Below are 21699 nucleotides of genomic sequence, written 5' to 3' on the forward strand. Positions count from 1 at the left end.
TGCTAGACCACCAGGGAAGTCCCCAGCAGTAGCTTTTCTTCGTATAATAAATTCCCTCAAATGTTCATACTCAAAAAATTCACCCCTCATTCCCCAAGGCAAGAACAGGAACATCCTGTCGTCAAGGTCAGTACTGTTCTGCTTTGGCTCAAAATGGGACAGGAATTGACTCTGTCGGCCACACCAGAGACTGGAATGACAGTTCCAGGTGAGGCAGACGTCATGATAGCTTAATCAGGAAATTTCCTGATACTTTCCTTCCCTCTTTGATCTATCTCCCTCTTTCCCCACCTATTCAGAGAACAGGATTCATTCTCTTCTTGCCTTGGAGGACACTTTGGCATCCCTTCTAGATAGAATAAAGGGAGTGGTTGCCCTTTCCCCTACAGGACTGGGAACAGCTAAGGGCCCCAAGGGAACCACAGACTCAGTTCTTGGACCCCTGGGCACCTACGCCTAAGGGGATCCTGACAAACCCCCAAAAGCACTGCCTGAAGCTTCTCTGCCAGCTGAACAGGGATGTGTGGGGTTCCTGACTCAGAGGAGCAGCCCAAACAGTCCTCAGATGTGTCCCTGAGCTTCTGGGACAGGCCTGGAAAAAAGCTGAAGTTAGGGGAGAGCCAGGGAAAAAGTGCAAAGGACAGGCTAACCCCACCACCTTGAGATTGTCTGGAACCTAAGATCTTGAAGGAGCTGAGGATCTCATTTATGTTGGTCTCTACTTTTATCCAATCTCATTTAGAGAACAGGAAAGGGTAGGATTGTGACGAGCAAGGTCCAGACTTAACAAACAAGAAAACGTGCATTCCTGACTAAATATGGGACTTGAGTAAAATATTGGCATCAAAAAGAACTCTATGGGGGATTTTTTACTCTAAGCATTGGGAGGATGGGAACAAAGAATTTCAACTAAGGATGAAAACAATACGAGTGCAAAAGGTTTTTCTCAGGGGAATATCTGAAGTTTTTCCCAGGCCCCTAGGCCTTGATTAAAAGTGATAATAGATTTGAGCAGATAGTTCAGAAAGGAAGATATATTCATGTCCAATAAAGCACATAAAAGTGTGCTCTGTATGATTAGCTATCAGATAAATGAATACTGAAACCACACTGTGAGATCACTATTCCTAGCATGGCTAAAATTAAAAAGACAAAAAAACACTCAATCTTGGCAAAGATGTGAAAAAAAATCACAACTTTCACACAATGTTGGCAGGGATATAAACTGATAACAACTGCTTCGGAAAATGGATTGGTGGGTTTTATGAACTTGAGCATATACCTTGCTTGGGTATCAGTAATTCTTCACCTAGATATTTTTCCAAGAGAAGGGGAAACATATATGCACAAAATCTCCTGTGTAAAGAATGTTCAAAGCAAATTTATTCATAACAACCAGGACTGGAAAAACTGGAATGTCCATTATCAGGTGAAGGGTAAGGAAACTTGGTATATCCAAGCAAAAGAATATCACTGAACAACAAAAAAAGGAATGGGTATCTGATATACTCAACAGTATGGATAAAATTTAGAGACATGGTGCAAAAAAGCTGGACACAAAGGAATACATATACTCTGCTTCTGTTTACACGAAGTTCTAGAAGATGCAAGACAAAAGTGAAAAAAAAAATAGGCCAGTGGTTGTCAGTAAATAATCCAGAAGATAAAGAAGATGATGTTGTTGATCCTAGTGATTTTACATTATTTTTAAGCTTTTTTATTTTAAGATGTATTTACTTACTTATTTGTTGGTGGCAGGTCTTAGTTGTGGCACACAGGATCTTTGCTGCATCAAGTGGGCTATTTCCTTGTGACCCATGGACTCTCTAGTGATGCATGGGCTCCAGAGTGCACGATCTTATTTGCTCTGCAGCATTTGGGATCTTAATTCCCTGACCAAGGACTGAACCTGAGTTTCCTACATTGCAAGGTGTATTCTTAACCACTGGGCCACTGGGAAAGTCCCCCTGAACTTATATTACTTTTATTGACGTGTAGTTGAACTACATATTATACTAGTTTCAAGTGCACAACATAATGATTTAATACTTTTTAAATGTTTTTAAAGACTTTTTAAAAATGTGGATCATCATTAAAGCCTTTATCAAATTTGTAACCATATAGCTTCTGGTTTTTGTATTTTGTTTTTTTGGCCACAAAACAAAGGGATCTTAGCCTCCTGGCAGGAGCTATTGAACCCGCACCCCCCTACATTAGAAGGTGAAATCTCAACCACTGGACCACCAGGGAAGTCCCGTGATCCCATAGTTTAATAGATTATACTCCACTTAAAACTTTAAAATATTGGCTATAATCCCTGTGCTACACAACATATAGTTGTAGCTTATTTATTTTATATACTAGCGTGTACTTCTTTATTCTCTATCTCTATTTTGCTCCTTCTGCCTTCCGTGCCACATCTGCTAACCATTAGTTCATTTTCCAAATATGAGTCTGTTTCGGTCATATTCATTCATCTCATTGTTTAGATTTCTCATATAAGTGATAATATACAGTATCTGTCTCATATAGCTCTCTGACTTTGTTCTCTAAGCATAATACCCTTCAGACCCAGGAAATGGCAAAACTTCATTCTTTTTTAAGGCTGAGAGCTATTCCATAGTGACGTGTGTGTGTGTGTGTGTGTGTGTACATTTATCTGTTGAGTGACGTGAATTGCTTCTATATCTTAACAATTGTAAAATAATGCTGCTTTGAATATTGAGATGTATGTATATCTTTTAGAACCAGTGTTTTCATCTTCTTTGGATTATGCCCAGGAGTGGAATTGCTGGATTATATGGTAGTTCTATTTTTAGTTGAGGAACTTCCACACTGTTTCTACAATAGTTGCATCAATTTACATTTTCACTAGTAGTGTACAATGGTTCCCTTTTCTCCACCTTCTCACCTACCTTTGTAATTTGTGGACTTTTTGATAATACTCATTCTGACAGGTGTAAGGGTTTTGATTTGCATATTTTAAACACACTTAGCTCATCCTCCTTCCTCGTCAGAAGCCCACTAATATTGTAAATACCTCAACTAGAAAACATGGCTGTGTCGGCACCATTTCATCAATGGAAGCTGCAGACAAGACTCCTTGAGAGAGCCAGTTCACTTTTGAGGGGGGGTGGTTTCTGAGCATGGGGCGTGTCCAAGGTTCCCAGTAGCCTAGCTCAAGGTTTGTTTGCTGCAGATTTTCCTGCTTTGACCGCAAACAAGGGTCACATTTGGTGCTGAGATGAAAAGCAAACTGAAAGATGTGTCACTCCATGTCCGGATAGATGCCAGACGCAGCGCTTTGAGATTGGAGCCAAGGTTACTGCAGCCAAAGCACAGACCAACTTTTCTGGGAGACTCTGCATTTCTGTTAATGTTTTTGACGTAAGATGTTACAATATTTAGCTGCTTTGTTCTTTCACAACTTGCTTCCTGACAAGATGCAGTAAGAAGCGAAATACTATGTGCTGAATCTTTCCAAAAATGTTCAGTTTGATCAGAATGTAGGACACTAAACAAGATAATTAGCCTGTCCTCTCCAGAAATTCAATACCATCAGAAACAACAAAAGCAAAGAAATCAGAAGAAAGTTCCAGGTAATAAGAACCAAAGTGCAATTTGCAAACTTTAATTGGAATGGGGGAGATAGCAGTACACACCCCTTATTCTTAATCTCTCACTCATATATATACATAATACAGATGCATATATTAAATGCATCTATATTTATATACATACCCATGTATATATCTATATAGATATGACATTTTTAAACATTGGGAAAATTTATACCTGAAGCACATATTAGATAATATTATTGAGTTAGTATTAATGTCCTAAGGTTTGACAACTGAATTGTATTGTGCTTATATTTCCTGGTATTAATAAATGATGTCCTTAATACCAAGAAATACATTCTAAAGTATTTGGAAGTGGGCTTTTATCTGCATTTATTAAAGCAATATGAATGTGTTGGGGGGGTGAATGCAGACCGAGAAAAGGAACAAATGAATGTTAACTGTTGTATTTAGATGAACAGAAGAGAGGTTCATTGTATGATTCTTTCAAATTTTCCATAGGTATGAAAAATTTCAAAGTACATAATTGTAGCGGGGCGGGGGTGGGGGGGGATGATTGTAAACACAAGAGGTTGTGAAGAGCTCAGTCCTGGACTAAAAATTGGCCTTCAGTGGTCTCTCCCTTTCAAAATGAGGTGACAGTGCTCAATGCCACCCACATGCGTAAGAAAATGTAAGTCATAGGTGTGCTTTAGAAACCTATCTAAAGGATCCTTTCCTGCCACCCAGGATTTGTCCCCCTTACATGAATCAACCTTCTAACCTAGAAAGCTGATGAATTGAATGCTACTTTATACCTTTCAGAGTTTCTGGATGAAATGTCCTGGTTTTATGTTTGATAGAAAGACAGGCAGATGGTTGTTGTTGTTTAGTAGCTCAGTCATGTCTGACTCTTTTGCCACCCCATAGACTGTCACCTGCCAGGCTCCTTCTCTCCATGGGATTTTCTAGGTAAGAATATTGGAGCGGGTTGCCATTTACTTCTCCAGGGGATCTTCCTGACCCAGGGATCAAACCCCTATCTCCTGCAGTGGTAGGCGGATTCTTTACCACTGAGCTTCCAGTTCTATCTAGGTATGTTAGATTTCTCTCATGGGTCCTAGACACAGACCTCTAGGATGGAACTTTCGCTAGAGTATATCAGAAGTACAACAGTAAGCAGTAGTTCCTCAGGATCCTTCTCTGGCAGAGAGTCTATCATTGTGTCCTTGGGTCCCCCATTGGGTGGATATGTAAGAGACTGCTGCCCTGCTTGCAGATGCCCAACATGGGTGCAGAACTTTTTGCCTGAGTATCTTGGTTCCCAGATGGTGAGACACAGTGAATTTTTCTGTGTAATATTAAGTGCTCAATAACACTTAATTTTGGAATGAAATGATGCATTGAAACTTAGTTTCTATCACTCTGGGTCGTAAATATAGTGGGCACATTAATGTTTGAGTTCTCTGTTTTACGTAGAAGAAAGAAAGCTTTATAATTTTGATTAATACAAAAAGATGATAGCCAACATAATATATATGAAATAAACTTTATTCTAGGATTGTTCTAAACCCTCAACCTCCCAGGAAAAGGGACATGGGCTAAAGAGCTGATGAATGGTTTGTAGTGACATTGTTCTGACTTATTGTTCACCCAAGTCCTTGCCATTGTCTTCCAGCTGCTGATGACTCCAGTTATCCACAGAAGGGAGATGGAGAGGAAGAGAGATTAGGGTTTTTCAAGATTATCTGTGACTCTAGGCACTGATGTCCCCTGAGCAGTTGTCATATTTGTAGGCTGAAGGGCTGTGTTTTCTGCAATCGAACTATCTGTTTGGAGTAAAAATCTGAGCTGGGTGAAATCTTGCTCTTCCTTTCAGATTTGGATTTTGATGTTTCATTGTTTTTCTCATCAGTTGGGGAAATGTTTGTGACTAAGCTTTGTTGAAATAAAACAGAACTTTTCATAGTTTCAGCATTAGTTTTTATAGAAACAGAAAACAAAAACAAAAACAGGATTTTCTATCAGATTCTGCTTATACCTAACTGAGGTTGCAGTGAGAATTAAAGAGGAAAGAGGCCATGTGCCACCTGAATCCATTACATGATAAGCTGTGGAGATCAGCTACAATCTGGAAAGAGAAAGCTGTGCTAGCAGATGAGAGGGAAAGTCCTCTGAAATATACCGTAGGAGCATAGGACTCCACTGCCCCAAAACACTGAGGGCCTTGCTCAAAGCTGCTGCAGGTGGGTTAGTCAGATCCCTATTTCCTTCTCCTCAGCATCAGTTTACTCTCCATTCTACTCTTGTAGAGAAAAATGAAGGCCTTTCACATCTCTCAGGAGAGAGGTGCCTAGCTTTAAGCATGCACATTCAGAAACAGCCTCTTCTAGGAAAGAGAGGCTATTTTGAATAGAAATCTGGCTCATAACTCCATGCCCTATCCCTTTTAAATAGGAGGGTGGTGTCAAGGGAACAGTCCTAGAATGTGAAACCAGGAGAGTCAGCAGACACTATCTGTATCAGTTCAGTTCAGTTGCTCAGTCATGTCCGACTCTTTGCGACCCCATGAATTGCAGCACGCCAGGCCTCCCTGTCCATCACCAACTCCCAGAGTTCACTCAGACTCATGTCCATCGAGTCAGTGATGCCATCCAGCCATCTCATCCTCTGTCGTCCCCTTCTCCTCCTGCCCCCAATCCCTCCCAGCATCAGAGTCTTTTCCAATGAGTCAACTCTTCCCATGAGGTGGCCCAAGTACTGGAGTTTCAGCTTTAGCATCATTCCTTCCAAAGAAATCCCAGGGCTGATCTCCTTCAGAATGGACTGGTTGGATCTCCTTGCAGTCCAAGGGACTCTCAACAGTCTTCTCCAACACCACAGTTCAAAAGCATCAATTCTTCAGCACTCAGCCTTCTTCACAGTCCAACTCTCACATCCATACATGACCACAGGAAAAACCATAGCTTTGACTAGACGGACCTTAGTCAGCAAAGTAATGTCTCTGCTTTTGAATATGCTATCTAGTTTGGTCATAACTTTTCTTCCAAGGAGTAAGCGTCTTGTAATTTCATGGCTGCAATCGCCATCTGCAGTGATTTTGGAGCCCCCCCAAAAATAAAGTCTGACACTGTTTCCACTGTTTCCCCATCTATTTCCCATGAAGTGATGGGACCAGATGCCATGATCTTCGTTTTCTGAATGTTGAGCTTTAAGCCAACTTTTTCACTCTCCTCTTTCACTTTCATCAAGAGGCTTTTGAGTTCCTCTTCACTTTCTGCCATAAGGGTGGTGTCATCTGCATATCTGAGGTTATTGATATTTCTCCCGGCAATCTCGATTCCAGCTTGTGTTTCTTCCAGGCCAGCGTCTCTCATGATGTACTCTGCATAGAAGTTAAATAAGCAGGGTGACAATATACAGCCTTGACGTAATTCTTTTCCTATTTGAAACCAGTCTGTTGTTCCATGTCCAGTTCTAATTGTTGCTTCCTGACCTGCATACAGATTTCTCAAGAGGCAGGTCAGGTGGTCTGGTATTCCCATCTCTTTCAGAATTTTCCACAGTTTATTGTGATCCACACAGTCAAGGCTTTGGCATAGTCTATAAAGCAGAAATAGATGTTTTTCTGGAACTCTCTTGCTTTTTCCATGATCCAGCGGATGTTGGCAAGTTGATCTCTGGTTCCTCTGCCTTTTCTAAAACCAGCTTGAACATCTGAAAGTTCATGGTCCACGTACTGCTGAAGCCTGGCTTGGAGAATTTTGAGCATTACTTTACTAGCGTGTGAGATGAGTGCAATTGTGCGGTAGTTTGAGCATTCTTTGGCATTGCCTTTCTTTGGGATTGGAATGAAAACTGACCTTTTCCAGTCCTGTGGCCACTGCTGAGTTTTCCAAATTTGCTGGCCTATTGAGTGCAGCACTTTCACAGCATCTGTATATTGTGATTTATAATGAGAAATGTATATTTATTTGGTCTTCATCTCTATTTCTGACTCAGAATGCCCAAAAGCCTTGGAATTTCCTAAGTGATAGAAGATAAAGGTTATTGTGTTATGTTAATGAAGCAATATTTGGAAGCAAGTAATGCTAGGGGCTTGTTGCCAGGAAGGTCCATCTTGTGATTAAAGGGTTGGAGCTTCCTGTCCCAGCCCCTGACCTATGGATGGGGAGAGGGGATGGAGATTGAGTTCAGTCACTATGGCCAATGGTTTCATCAGTGAGGCCAGTGTAATGAAGTCTCAAAGGTTTTTAGGGTTGTGAAAAATCTCCAAGTTGGTGACCACGTGGAGGTGCTAGGAGAGTGGATCTCTCCAAGAGGGCATGGAAGCTCCACAATTTTTCTCATGCCCTGCCCTGTGCATCTCATCCATTTGCTGTTCCTGAGTTATATCCTATTATGTAGTTAGAATAGGGAAAATGGAGTCCAAAATGGCTGTGGCTAAAAGACAAAGAAAGGAAAAAAGCCCTCGAAAGTGGAACAAAAGAAAATCCGTGGACAGGACTGAGAACTTCAGGGGAAAAAAACTTACCCCCTTCTTGGCTAGCCCGATTTACATAGGGCAGGCTCAGGAGGGAGGAGACAAAACTTATAAAAGGAGGAAGCCAAGACAGATTGAGGCCTCTCCTTTGGGGTCAGCCCACCCTCATGCCTTGAGGGTGTATTATTCTTTGCTTGCCAAATAAAACTGTGCTGTAACCAAGCTGTAACACTGGTCAGCTGTTTCAAATCTTTCCTGCAGTGAGACAGAACCGAGGAAATAACACACTCCCCCGACATATCCTTTTATAATAAAATGGTAATGTAGTAACTACAATGTCTCACTGAATTCTTGAGAAACAACTCTAGGAAAGGAAAGTATTATTGAGAAGAGGGTAGTGATAGATTCCAATTTTTAGCCAGTCAGTCAGTAGTACAGGTAATATCCTGGGTTTTCAATTGACCTCAGAAATGAGGAGAGTATAAGGCTATATAGCAGTCTTGTAGGACTTAACACTTAACCTTTAACCTGTGGAATGGGAAATCTCCCTTACCACCTTGGAATAGGTCAGTTCAGTTCATTCACTCAGTTGTGTCTGACTGTTTGAGACCCCATGATTCACAGCATGCCAGGCCTCCCTGACCATCACCAACTGCCAGAGTTCACTCAAACTCATATCCATCGAGTCGGTGATGCCATCCAACCATCTCATCTTCTGTCGTCCCCTTCTCCTCCTACCCCCAATCCCTCCCAGCATCAGGGTCTTTGCCAGTGAGTCAACTGTTCACATGAGGTGGCCAGAGTATTGGAGTTTCATCTTTAGGATCAGTACTTCCAATGAACACCCAGGACTAATCTACCTTAGGATGCACTGATTGAGTCTCCTTGCAGTCCATGGGACTCTCAACAGTCTTCTCCAACACCACAGTTCAAAAGCATCAATTCTTTGGTGCTTGACTTTCTTCACAGTCCAACTCCAACATCCATACATGACCACAGGAAAAACCATAGTCTTGACTAAATGGACCTTTGTTAGCAAAGTAATATCTCTGCTTTTTAATATGATATCTAGGTTGGTCATAACTTTTCTTCTAAGGAGTAAGCGTCTTTCTAATTTCATGGCTGTAGTCACCATCTGCAGTGATTTTGGAGCCCCCCAAAATAAAGTCTGACACTGTTTCCACTGTTTCCCCATCTATTTCCCATGAAGTGATGGGACCAGATGCCATGATCTTCATTTTCTGAATGTTGAGCTTTAAGTAACTTTTGACTCTCCTCTTTCACTTTCATCAAGAGGCTTTTGAGTTCCTCTTCATTTTCTGCCATAAGGGTGGTGTCATCTGCATATCTGAGGTTACTGATAGTTCTCCTGGCAATCTTGATTCCAGCTTGTGCTTCTTCCAGCCCAGCATTTCTCATGATGTACTCTGCATAGAAGTTAAATAAGCAGGGTGACAATATACAACCTTGATGTACTCCTTTTCCTATTTGGAACCAGTCTGTTGTTCCATGTCCAGTTCTAATTGTTGCTTCCTGACCTGCATACAGGTTTCTCAAGAAGCAGGTCAGGTGGTCTGGTATTCCCATCTCTTTCAGAATTTTCCACAGTTTATTGTGATCCACACAGTCAAAGGTTTTGGCATAGTCAATAAAGCAGAAATAGATGTTTTTCTGGAACTCTCTTGCTTTTTCGATGATCCAGGAAATGTTGGCAATTTGATCTCTGGTTCCTCTGCCTTTTCTAAAACCAGCTTGAACATCAGGAAGTTCATGGTCCACGCATTGCTGAAGCCTGGCTTGGAGAATTTTGAGCATTACTTTACTAGCATGTGAGATGAGTGCAATTGTGCGGTAGTTTGAGCATTCTTTGGCATTGCCTTTCTTTGGGATTGGAATGAAAACTGACCTTTTCCAGTCCTGTGGCCGCTGCTGAGTTTTCCAAATTTGCTGGCATATTGAGTGCAGCATTTTCACAGCATCATCTTTTAGGATTTAAAATAGCTCAACTAGAATTCCATCACCTCCACTAGCTTTGTTCGTAGTGATACTTTCTAAGGCCCACTTGACTTCACATTCCAGGATGTCTGGCTCTGGGTGAGTGATCACACCATTGTGATTATCTGGGTCGTGGAGCTCTTTTTTATACAGTTCTTCTGTGTATTTCTGCCACTTTTTCGTAATATCTTCTGCTTCTGTTAGGTCTATACCATTTCTGTCCTTTATCGAGCCCATCTTTGCATGAAATGTTCCCTTGGTATCTCTCATTTTCTTGAAGAGATCTCTAGTCTTTCCCATTCTGTTGTTTTCCTCTATTTCTTTGCATTGATCACTGAGGAAGGTTTTCTTATCTCTTCTTGCTATTCTTTGGAACTCTGCATTCAGATGCTTATACCTTTCCTTTTCTCCTTTGCTTTTTGCTTCTCTTCTTTTCACAGCTATTTGTAAGGCCTCCCCCAGACAGCCATTTTGCTTTTTAAAATTTCTTTTCCATGGGAAGGTCTTGATCCCTGTCTCCTGTACAACGTCATGAACCCCATTCCATAGTTTATCAGGCACTCTATCTATCAGATCTAGGCCCTTAAATCTATTTCTCACTTCCACTGTATAATCATAAGGGATTTGATTTACATCACACCTGAATGGTCTAGTGGTTTTCCCCTCTTTCTTCAATTTAAGTCTGAATTTGGCAATGAGGAGTTCATGATCTGAGCCACAGTCAGCTCCCATTCACATTTGCTGACTGTGTAGAACTTCTCCATCTTTGGCTGCAAAGACTATAATCAGTCTGATTTCAGTGTTGACCATCTGGTGATGTCCATGTGTAGAGTCTTCTCTTGTGTTGTTGGAGGAGAGTGTTTGGAATAGGTACCAGAACCTATATACATTCAGGTACACTTCCTTTGCCCATCGAGAAACAGTAGGTCAAGAGATTAAGAAGTACCTAAAATCACATGACCTGTAAATTGAGAAACCTGAGCCTGGAATTCAGGCTTCAATAATAGGGTGAATTTTGCAACTAAATGGTGGGTTTCCTAGAGCTCATTCCTGGAGCCTGGAGTTTGGAAATCTGTAGAGGGAGCATCTTTCTAGATAGAGAAAACTATAAGAATTATGAATTGTGTAATAGTGTTGGTCTCCACATCTTTTGTTTTGATAGTCAGATGCGGCAAGAAAAGAGAGCAAATCTGAAAGTGGTCTCCCTGTGGGTTTTGACTGCTTATCTCTGGAATATGACTCAGGTGAGGTGGAAGGCTCTGATTTTCTTCCCTGATGCCTGTGTTTTCATTGTATAGCTTTGCAGTGGATTCCAAGATTTGCCTGTAGAAGTAAGAAGTGCATCTTGTTCCAGGAAATTACTGTTTAGTCAAGTTACACACATTTCCTTCAGAGGATGCTCTCTGTATTTCCTTGTCCTGTGCTTCCGCCTCAGCCCAGAACAAAACCAGGGGCTCAAGGGTGGGGACTTGAGTGTGATGGGGGCAGAACCTTAACATTCACATGGCCCTTTATAAATGCCCAAACACACATACATATTATAACACCTAACAGCTGCAATTAGAAAGGGAGACTTTCCCATTAAAAAAGGCTGCTGCTTTGGTGTGGGAAGGGGCCAGGTCACTGTCCCAGCACAAGACTGTGGAATGATGACCACTGTGTGTGTGCAATCCAAGAAGAGGATGTCAGCACAAGAGCAACCATGGGGCCCATGAAAATTAACCAAGACAAAAGGGAGGGCAGAGGGGAGACCCTCACTCTGCTGCAAGAGGAGCTCAGCAACCTGAGTTCTGCTGAATGATGATCATACAAGAGGAGAAGAGCACAAAGTATATAGTAGTTCTGGATCTCATCTGCTGCAGCCATTCTCTCAGGATGTGGGATGAGGTAGAAGATGGAGAGTCTTTATCAGTAATGGAGTGGCCAGGGCCTTTCAGCAAGATCACTGACTTTCACCAGTCTTCTGCCAACTTCCTCTTCTCATCAGAAAACACCAGGTAACCTTCTGTAAGAGCCCTTAGGCTTTCAAACAAAGCGTGGCCCAGGGCTAAGCTCACTCCACAGGGTCACCTCCTACTTAAGGATCTGGGAAGTCTAAGGGGGGTTGATACAAGGTGGGAAAGGATTGAAGTCCTCTTCAGAATAGGGCTTGTCTAGCACTGGGAAAGGAGCGGCCCCCTTTCCATATGACTGTGAGTACTAGTAAGAAATTCCTCTCTACTAAATGCCTCTCCCACCTGATTTATGACTGAACATCTTCAAGAGATGGCAAAGACTTTCCTCTTCACCTCAGGGTGAAATGGGAAGCAGCAAATGAAGATGTCTTTGTAACGGAATGGACTGAGTAACAAAAGGCATATTTATACCCATCACTGGCAAAAAGACAATACCTGACACTGTTTATATCACTATGAAAAACTCAGTTAACAGTGAGCAACTTAAGATAGTCTCTTTCTTCTTCCTGGAAGAGAATATAAAACCTATTGTCCTCTAACAATTCAAACTTTTGTCTCCAAAGAAAAATCAGTCACATAGGGAAAAGAAGATGAATGTTGAGGTCTTCATCTGTGCACACACACCCATGAGTCTGCTAACCCTGGGGGTCTTACTCGTGGAGGAGTTTGGGTGGGTTTTTTGGAAAGGGACATTCTAGTGACATTGCTGCTAGTATCAGCCATTTCTCCAGCAGATATGTTGGTTGTTGGTTTAGATTAGAATACTTCACTGAAACTAAACCCATAAACAAACAAAAATAACCCCACCACATCTTGTGTTGCACAAAGAATGGGAACCCATGTCATTTACACAAGGGTTGCCAAGATCAGTGTTCATTTCAATCCCAAAGAAAGGCAATGCCAAAGAATGCTCAAACTACCGCACAATTGCGCTCATCTCACACGTTAGTAAAGTAATGCTCAAAATTCTCCAAATGAGGCTTCAGCAATATGTGAACCGTGAACTTCCAGATGTTCAAGCTGGTTTTAGAAAAGGCAGAGGAACCAGAGATCAACTTGCCAACATCCGCTGGATCATTGAAAAAGCAAGAGAGTTCCAGAAAAACATCTTTCTGCTTTATTGACTATGCCAAAGCCTTTGACTGTGTGGATCACAATAAACTGTGGAAAATTCTGAAAGAGATGGGAATACCAGACCACCTGACCTGTCTCTTGAGAAAACCTGTATGCAGGTCAGGAAGCAACAATTAGAACTGGACATGGAACAACAGACTGGTTCCAAACAGGAAAAGGAGTATGTCAAGGCTGTATATTGTCACCCTGCTTATTTAACTTCTATGCAGAGTACATCATGAGAAATGCTGGGCTAGAAGAAGCACAAGCTGGAATCAAGATTGCCAGGAGAACTATCAGTAACCTCAGATATGCAGATGACACCACCCTTATGGCAGAAAGTGAAGAGGAACTCAAAAGCCTCTTGATGAAAGTGAAAGAGGAGAGTGAAAAAGTGGGCTTAAAGCTCAACATTCAGAAAACAAAGATCATGGCATCTGGTCCCATCACTTCATGGGAAATAGATGGGGAGACAGTGGAAACAGTGACAGGCTTTATCTTGGGGGGCTCCAAAATCCCTGCAGGTGGTGATTGCAGCCATGAAATTAAAAGACGCTTACTCCTTGGAAGGAAAGTTATGACTAACCTAGACAGCATATTAAAAAGCAGAGACATTACTTCACCAACAAAGGTCTGTGTAGTCAAGGCTATGGTTTTTCCTGTGGTCATATATGGATGTGAGAGTTGGACTGTGAAGAAAGCTGAGTGCCAAAGAACTGATGCTTTTGAACTGTGATGTTGGAGAAGACTCTTGAGAGTCCCTTGGACTGCAAGGAGATCCAACCAGTCCATCCTAAAGGAGATCAGTCCTGGGTGTTCACTGGAAGGACTGATGTTGAAGCTGAAACTCTGATACTTTGGCCACCTGATGTGAAGAGTTGACTCATTTGAAAAGGCCCTGATGCTGGGAAAGACTGAGGGCAGGAGAAGAAGGGGATGACAGAGGATGAGATGGTTGGATGGCATCACCGACTCAATGGACAGGAGTCTGAGTGAACTCTGGGATTTGGTGATGGACAGGGAGGCCTGGCGTGCTGCGGTTCATGGGGTCGCAAAGAGTCGGATGCGACTGAGCGACTGAACTGAACCGCCAAGATCCCAGCTTGGCCTAGAGATACAACCAGACATTTTAATACTGAGATGGAACCTTAATGAGAGAGAAGCCACCCAAGGGAGGGTGGACACTGATACTTGAACACAGGAACCATGATAAGTGGACTTTGAATATGGGCAGGACTGTTCTCGGTCTTTGAAACTTGAAAAGGCCAAGACGTTGTTCAGAAGATGTAATTAGCAAGAACATTTCAGGAAAGCTAAGATGCTTCATCTTAAAGAAGGAAGTTTATTAGACAGATTCTGTACATGTGCTGAAGGGTGGCAGAGAGTTTTTCATGGTCCGTTTACTCTCTGCAGTCTCGTTTACTAGGGGTTCCTCAGCTTGCATTTGCCAGAGAGGGACAGAGGAAGGGAGGTGAGGTGTAGACCAGGAAGAATGCAAATGAACAGATCCACTAGGGACTGTTACTTGAAACTTGGTCCCAGAACTGTGTTCAGCCTAATCACTTTTTCAAGGTTAGTTCTTATGTTCTGCCTGCATAGGTGATCTCCATTAACCTAGACAGAAGTGGTTAGCAGGTAGCAGCTACCAGAGCTTTATTATTCAGTCTTCTATTTGTTGGGGGTTATTCTTTTTATATTGCGAGTACTCACTGGCTCTGTCCACAGCAGAACTGGCGTCCTGCACATCACACACACAGGCATTGCTGCTGGGAGGCTTGTGGGAGTCGTGCTGACTGGAATGCATCAGATACTTTTCATCTAGTGGGTCCTCTAGGACTTCATTCGCTTCTTCTTCCTGGAGCCCCATGCTGAGCTTGAGTTGGGGATGGAGAAGGAAGCAGACAAGACAGGAGATGAAAATAAGGCAAACTGAAACCACAGCCTGACAGCTGGTGCTCACCTGAAGCTCATGGAGGAGACACCAGAAACCAAAGGGGTCATCGTCTCAAAGAGGAAAAAAAAACCAACATAACAATTCACTTCTGATTGGTGTTTCAGTGTGCCCACAGTTGGGGTAGGAGAGAGAGCAATATGTGTTCAGTGGACTAACCTCATGGAGGAAGTAGACTCAATGTCACCTCTAAAATATACTCTGACACATAGGACACTCAGAGACCTATAATACTGACATTAAAATGCTGTGAACAAATTTTATGCAATAGTATATGAAAGGGTCCATCGAATACTGTCTCCTGACAGAATAACCTCCTAGGGCTCTTGTAGCTTTTAGGTCTCTCTCTCTCTTTAAATATTTGATGATTGACTTTACCTTGGACTGCAAGGAGATCAAACCAGTCAATCCTAAAGGAAATCACTCCTGAATACTCACTGGAAGGACTGATGCTGAAGCTGAAATTCCACAGTTTGGCCACCTGATGCAAAGAACTGACTCATTGGAAAAGACCCTGATGCTGGGAAAGATTGAAGGCAGGAGAAGAAGAGGATGACAGAGGATGAGATGGTTGGATGGCATCACCGACTCGATAGATATGAGTCTGGGCAAACTCCAGGAGTTGGTGATGGACAGGGAGGCCTGGTGTGCTGCGATTCATGGGGTGGCAAATAGTCTGGACATGACTGAGCGACTGAAGTGAACTGGACTATGAAACATCTCCCAACATATATTAGAACAAATGTGCAGGAAAATAAGGCAAGCATCTCACTTTGGTTTTTAACTAGGTTTTTAGAAAATAGAGACTAGATTCTCTGTTCAGTTTACCTTTAGTTCAGAATGACTCCAATTGAGTAAACTTGAGGAATTACTAATAAATGGTGACTAATACAAGAACTTCAGTGAGAACAGATAACATGGGTTAAAGGACACATCACTGTATGATGAATGAATGAAATAGGGACAATCAGCAGCTTCTGGTTTCTCCTGGATCTGGGACCTTTGGCCTCTGGGTCTCTTGCTTCAGGACTCCTCTCTAGGTTTCACCGCTCCATTACCAGCCCTTTCATCACTCAGAGTTACCTGGCTGCCAGGGACTCCTGTCTGTCTTCACCCTTCTTATCATGGTGATTTTCTGTGAACCAAAAATAGAGCTGGTGGGAAATTGAGCAAGGCCCATTTCATGTTTTACAGATACAAGGGCCTATCTGACCAGAGACATAATACTCTATATGTTTGTTCAGAATGCTCTGGGAGAATTATTCCAGGAGGGCTCCAAAAGTTGTGATGAAGGAGGCAGTTGTAACAATGCGGCCTCCAGCCCCATGTATGCTCTACTGTACTCGCCCCCAGCCAGTCTGTGGAGACTGTCATGGTCCCCAGAATACAAGCTGAACAGCAGGTGTAGTGTAAGCACCTGACAGTCTTCTTCTTTTAAAATTGTAACCCAAGTGAGTGATATTATTACTGCTTCCTGAGGCATTCACTTCAAAGACAGCTATTTCAAAGAATCACAAGGAGAGCTACAGGACTAGATGAAGAGGCGGGCTGCCCCATCTCTGAAGTTTCTCTTCTTTCAGGAGACCCTGCTTGATTTAAATAGCTGGTGTTTGACCATTTGTTTTTCCTTACTGTGGGGCTTCCTAGATAGCTCAGTGTTAAACAACCTGCCTGCCAATGCCGGAGATGTAGGTTTGATCCTTGGGTCAAGAAGATCCCCTAGAGGAGGAAATGACAACCCATTCCAGTATTCTTGCAAGGAAAATTCAGTGGACAGAGGATCCTATGGGGAGGGAGGTGGGAGGGGGTTCATGTTTGGGAACGCATGTAAGAATTAAAGATATTAAATTTAAAAAATAAAAAACTAAAAAAAAAAAAAAAAGAAAGCAAAACTATCAAAAAAAAAGAAAAAACAGAGGATCCTAGCAAGCTACAGTCCATGGGGATCACAATGAGTCGCACACAACTGAGCATGCACCATCTTCGCCTTTCTGCACTTTAATTCCCTCTTTTCTATTTTAAAGTCACCAATAAAGAGTGAATCTATGAAACTCTAGGGAGGGGGGAAGCCAGGTACAGAAGTGTTGGACAGGTACATCTGGTATTAATTGAAAGGATGAAAAGAAAAATCAGTGTTTGTCAAGATGAACAGCATTGTTTTGAATGACATGAAGATAAACCATATTAGTAAGGAGGCCTTTAAGAGTAATTAAAATTCTGACTAATAATTGCATCACTCTGTGGGATTTCATAATTTTGTAATTATGGTACCAATATTTCTCATAGATATCCAACTAGAATGTGAGCTCTGTGTGGCTAAAGAAAGTGCCGTATGACCCAACTTACAGTACCCAGTACAGCATGCACACCAGAGTAGGCAATCAGTTAATATTTAGAACCACGTAATCCTAATGCGAGACTCAACATTGACAGTCATCTAACCTATCTGATGCCTGAATTGCCTCACAAGTAAATGATCTTCTACAGATTGTCTTTCGAACTCTGTTCCTTGTTGTTGTTCAGTCACTGTATCCTGTCTGACTCTTTGAGACCTCATGGACTATAGCCCACCAGGCTCCTCTGTCCTCTACTAAGTTTGCTCAAATTCATGTCTGAGTCTCTATTCCTTAGAGTTGCTATAAAGTGTCAGAGGAGATGAAGGCAGAGACTAGGGAGAAAGAGGATCTCCAGACCTAGGCTTCCTTCAATCAAGTATCTCTGCTTTAGTGACTCTTTCACATTTGAGCTGCTCAGATTTTACTTCAACCAAGGTTAAAAGATGTCTTGAATGCCACAATCTATTAATACCTTTTATTTGAAACTCTCCAAGGATGGGCAATGCTGGTCCTTTCAAATTAATAATTCATTTTCTAAGCATAGCTGCTCAGTTATCTATCTAGTCAATGGCCCTACCAGCTAACACTCCTCATAGTCTGACACTTAGAAAAAAAAAAATCAAATGTGCCAGAGAAACATTATCATCAAGAAAGGCACTTGAGAATGTTGGAAATTAGGAGTGTACTTTCCCAGCCATGGCCAAGTTTCAGGCTTGTCAAGAGCAGAGTCCTCCCAGTCCCCTGCTGCCACTCCCCAGAGGCCTAGTCTTACAGAGGCCCAGGCCTGAGACAGGATAACCTGGGGCAGCCACCATCAGGAAGCCCCTCTCAGGAGCCAAGACTGTTTTGCCACCATGGATTCCTTGAGTCGGGACTGCATAGCTGAAACAATAGCCCGTGATTCATAGCTTATTTTCCAAATGTGATTTGCGGTTGTGTAGAAATACTTTGCCCTCGAATGTGCTCTACAATATAAATGAAATCTAATATTAAAAAAAGATGACAATCACCACACCTATTAAAAAAAGCAAGAATAAGTATTATAATTAAGCAAATATTTGTTGAGAGCTTCACATGTGTGTGAGATGGTTCTAACCACTGGTCATTGTGCATTTAATCTTCATAACCCTCTGAAGTAAATACTGTTGGTGTTCCCATTTTACAGATGAGATTGCTGAGGTAACTGAGATGAGTTCATTTGCCCAAGGTCACAGCTAGAAGCTACATTACTGGTGTTCCAACCCAGGCATGTGACTCCATTTTATTCGTATATTACTTCAGGGAGAATCCAGGGACCTAACTAGTCCCCCATCAGTTCCCACAGCTTCGCAGGCTGTCTTTGTCTAGCTCTGTGCCTGTGTGTACATTTCTGCCCTTCTGTTTTCTCTTTATTCTATCGCCTGGGGCTTCCCCACTTGACACACTTTCCCACACAGCTTCCTCCTTACCCAAGCCATGTAGCCAGTCTCCTCTTCTCTGCCAGCTCCCCTTCCTCAAAGGGCACTTTCTCCTCCAGCACAGATTCAATGAGGTCCTTGTACTCTTCACACTCTGGGGAAACAGAGACACTGTCTCAGGGGAAGCTGGCCCTGCTGCTTTGGTCCAGCCTTCAAGGGATGAGGAGGGGCCACCCCAGGATAGATATCACCTGGGTACCAGGCTCCACGCAGGGAATCCCACATCTGATTTCTCAGCCTCCCAGCTACTAGCATTTGATTCCCCCCAAATTAGAGCTGGGGAGAAAGAACCTCATAGAGGGTAAAATAACTCAAGATAATTCAACCGGAATGAAGCAAAGTCAGAATTCACATACTCTGAGTGTGACTCCCAATCTTGGGCCACTTTACCAAGCCTTGCAGCCTCTTAAGGAAAATATGAGCCTGGGCACACAGTAGGAATTCCCTGTGTGTTTGGGAAGGCTCTGAGGACTGTAGGCTGATAGTTACCCCATGCTGAGCTTCAGTGATTCCCTTAATATTTCAAAGTTTTTAAAGTTTACTTGGATACTTCTGTGGAAAAGTGCACGTGAAGAGAAAAAAGCCTGAAAGACATATGCTCAAACGCTAAGGGTGTCGTGTTAGGTTGGAAGGAGGACTAATGCACTGTGTTTGCCAAGGCCCTATTCTAGTAGTCATCATTCTGTAATCATCACCACTCCCTGAGGAGGTAGATACTACTCCTGTTACCATTACAGATGAGGAAACTGAGGCACGGAGAAGATGAGCAACATGTATTTGAACCCAGAAGTCTGGCATCAGGACACAGGCTCTTAATCCCTACACTGTGCTATCTTTACATGAAGATGTTGGATGGTATCCTTCCTTCTCTAATTTCAAAGAAGCTGTATTACGATTACAATAAAAGATGTAAAGAAAGAATCTCCTTACATTCCCATACCCCAATGCTTGCCATTTAACTTCTTTGATAAGTAGGCTTTAATTTAAACTTTTTTTTCTTCATGTAAAACAATAGATGACTTATTGTAGATATTACATTCAGCCACAGCTGAGAAGAGAACTAGTCCGTAGTATCACAGGTCCAGGGCAAACGACCAAACGGGGCAGCTTTGATACGAGTAAGGTGGGTCTCTCAAAGATAGCTGAGGCAATCAGAATGGTCCTAGATGTTCCAGATCCATTGAGACAAGTTCTAGATAGTAGGCATGCAGTCCACAATTTGTACCAGCAACTCTGGTGCTTGCTTCCCTTGTTTCTGCTTCTGTAGCTTCCATGGGTGTACAAATTCACTTGGACCTCTGCCTCATCTTTCTTCTTAGTGCTTCAGCCTGACCATTTGCTTCTTCCTCCACTTTGCTCACATGGTGCAGAGGTTTATCAAAAGATGGTGCTAGGGCCGAGAGCTAATTTTAACTTTTTAGTCCATGTCAGTAAGTTGGATAGAAAATTTTATCCCCCATTGGTTTATTGAAAAATAATCATAAAAAATTGAAAGCAAACAACTTCAGTGTCACTAAGAATCCTCCCCTTTTATCCCTGTCCCTCTTATTCTCTCATTCCCTCATTCCTCAGTCATGACAGCTCCACCCGTCCTCTCAATCTTGAACAGGCTTGAGATGCTCCAGTGGGTTTTCAAATGTGAAGGTTGACTGTGGAGCATGAAGTGCTAGTTTCTTCACTGACCTGGCCCATTCCTGGGACTGGAGGTCTCCTCCACTTGGCCTCATTTTCATTTGGGCTGTGTGTCTCAAAGTCCAGATCTTGGACTTGCTTGCTGTCTAATTCATATTCATATTCAGGGAGAGACAGCAAAGGTGTTAAGGAGCCTCTGAGTTCCAGGAAATACCTCAATCTTACAAGAGTGTGAGGAATGTCTTCTTTGAAGATATACGGGGAAAGGATCTTGCTCCAGACATCAGGACTTCCCTTGTTGTCTGCTACTGGTGTTCTCATTTCCGATTTCTATGGTTCAGTTGGGAGCAGACAGCTTTAAGCTCCTTTAAGATAGGCAGGATATCCTATCACTTCATTCTCCCCTCATGCAGCTAGCACAGTGCTTTGCAAATGGATGAGCTGCAAAAATTTGAATTAATCCTAAGACATTTAAGCCAACAATGATATTATATGTTTATAGAATCTGATATTATATTATATGTTTATAAAATCTGAAATGTATTCCTGGGAGAGAAAAGAAAGTTTACTTCCTGAATGAGACCTTTGCCTCTATTCCTCCTATACTCTCACGGCAAACTTTACTCCTTCGTGCCTCAGTGTCTCCATCCTCTGCAAAGTGGGGATAAACCACCTGTTTCTACCTTTCTAGGAGTGTGGTAAGGAAGAGATTATTTTGATGAAGGAGGGAAAAGAAAGGCTGGAGCTTGTTTAGTTTCTTTGGGGAAAGATGGACAATCTTTTATCACTATGGTGACTGTGACCCTGAGGACTTACTGTATTATTGCAACTGGTTAGCCAGGGAGTAAACAGTAGCTTGGGACATGAGGACTTTCTCTGTGAGTTTTTGAAAGTCCTGTTTCCTTTTTTCCAGCTGGGAGCTCAAGCACTGGTTGGTTTCCAGGATGCCCATTTCTGTCCTCAGACCAGAGAAAGTGGTAAGAGACACTGCCATGCTAAAGCTTAGGGTGGAAGAAGCAGAGCCAGAGCCTGGGGAGAAGAAACCCAAAGAAATAAGAAATTAGAGACAAATGAACGAATTATGGTGATGGATGTACTGCCTGGTAAATTACTGAAATCATTGAAGCATACAATGATACTGGGTGAGTATTATAGTATGTAAATTATACCTTAATAAGTTTTCATTAAGTGAAGAAATGTCTTTTAACAGGTTTATA

At 42.3% G+C, this 21699-nt stretch overlaps 1 long non-coding RNA gene across 3 annotated transcripts in view; it reads left to right on the forward strand.

Moving 5' to 3' along the window:
* The window catches only part of LOC121820199 (uncharacterized), a 46806-nt gene that overhangs the window by 18138 nt on the left and 6969 nt on the right, over nucleotides 1–21699 (forward strand). For all 3 annotated transcript variants that reach the window (XR_009600087.1, XR_006060650.2, XR_009600088.1), the window contains exon 3: nucleotides 21396–21624. This is a non-coding gene — a long non-coding RNA (uncharacterized LOC121820199). The remainder of the gene's footprint in view (nucleotides 1–21395; nucleotides 21625–21699) is intronic.

Source organism: Ovis aries, chromosome 1 (assembly GCF_016772045.2).
Source record: "Ovis aries strain OAR_USU_Benz2616 breed Rambouillet chromosome 1, ARS-UI_Ramb_v3.0, whole genome shotgun sequence".
NCBI lineage: Eukaryota > Metazoa > Chordata > Mammalia > Artiodactyla > Bovidae > Ovis > Ovis aries.